Genomic DNA, 1,502 nt, shown 5'->3' with positions numbered 1-1,502 from the left:
GGGGGGGTGTTTCTGCCACTCTGTGCACCCTGGAGGGTGCGGGGGGAGGTTGTATACCCCCAGGTCTGCGCAGGGCAGGGAGAGGCACCTGCAGCTGCAGGCTGGGACCAGTGCCAGGCTCTTCCCAGTGAGGGCTGGGCTGGGCTGCACTGTGCTAGGGGCAAGCAGTGGCAGCAGCACTGGGAGGAGGGGTTGGCGGTGAGGGGCTATGGTGAATTTTGGGGTGGCTGCAGCCCCCCCATAGTCTCCTCCCAGCATCGCTGCTGTCCACCCCGAGTGCAGCACCATACTGGGAAACTGTTTTGCGCTTTTTTTGTTGTTGTTTCAGAGGCTCATTACTAAAAACAAAGGCTGCCACCATCACCTGTTTAGCTGGGCACAGAATTTAGGATCACCAGGTTTACTTGGGGTTTTTCCCAAGTTATCCACATAATTAACTTCCATGTTAAACACCATTCAAAAAAGAAAAATGTAGTTTGAAGGGACTGCAGCATACGTCATCGTAACCTTTTATTTTCTCTGATTACAGTACAAAACAAAAATTCTAGCTTATGAGCAAGTGAGTTTGGATGGTAGTATTTTGTATCCACATCTTAGCTAAATTTCTTTTGTTTCAGCAGAATCTTTTTCCTCTCGCAATACTTCAGATACAGTATTTCATTGAGTGAAATTGCATTAGGGTTGTAAAACATGAATCAACATATCTAGCTTAGCAGAGAAAACTTAAATGCATGCATTAAGGAACTTTAAAACTGGTTCTCTACCCAACAGTTTTGCACACACAAATAGCCCAATTAGGCAACTCCAAGCTAACCAGAGGTATCCATAAACAGCAAATACCTACAAGCTTCTACCACATGCATAGTTGCCATAGTAACTCCACGTTGCAACTAAACAGACTAGGATAAATCAGTGAACACTGCCTTAAAGGAAGGAAAACCTGAATGTTTGTTACAGCACTAGAGAAGGCAAAGGAAAATTTCTAATACCTGTAGTTTATTCTATGAAAATTACTGGATTAAGATAATGAGAATGAGCCTCTTCTATCAAGTAATTTTCTCAGAGGATACAGAAACAGATCCATCCATTTAAAAAGAAGGTAAGTGCAAACTTATATGGCTTGTTATAGATCAGCAGAATGTAAATAACCAAAGTAAATGCATACCCATCATTGGTCAATGGAAGAGATAAAATGAGGAAGTTTAACTATGACTTACTTGAGTATGTTCCATTTTAAAACATTTTTATAATGATTTCATATCGCAGCCAGAAGTTATGTATGCTGTGCAATTAGCTATTAGTTACAAAAATATTGGAAAAAGATTAGATTTGACCAGAAATGCATTAGTGTAGGAAAAAAGTAAGGCCTTCCAGGAAAGCACAGAGCAGTGGTCTCCAACCTTTTTATGGTGAAGATCTCTTTCTGGCACCAGAGGATCTACCACGCCCCCCTCTCTCTCCCCCCCTACCTTTGTCCCACCCCACCCCCTGCCCTGCTGCTG

At 42.9% G+C, this 1,502-nt stretch overlaps 2 protein-coding genes across 3 annotated transcripts in view; one reads left to right on the top strand and one right to left on the bottom strand.

Moving 5' to 3' along the window:
• RALGPS1 (Ral GEF with PH domain and SH3 binding motif 1) overlaps positions 1-1,502 on the bottom strand; it is a 286,042-nt gene that overhangs the window by 280,402 nt on the left and 4,138 nt on the right. The window lies entirely within an intron of this gene.
• Positions 919-1,502, top strand: part of LOC109293106 — a 2,581-nt gene continuing 1,997 nt past the window's right edge. The window contains exon 1 of the mRNA XM_019510931.1: positions 919-1,099. The gene's annotated coding sequence lies outside the window, so the exon portion shown is untranslated. The remainder of the gene's footprint in view (positions 1,100-1,502) is intronic.

Source organism: Gavialis gangeticus, unplaced genomic scaffold (genome assembly GCF_001723915.1).
Source record: "Gavialis gangeticus isolate Ggan-Ray unplaced genomic scaffold, GavGan_comp1, whole genome shotgun sequence".
NCBI classification, from domain to species: domain Eukaryota; kingdom Metazoa; phylum Chordata; order Crocodylia; family Gavialidae; genus Gavialis; species Gavialis gangeticus.
This window is presented reverse-complemented; position numbering and strand designations above follow the sequence as displayed.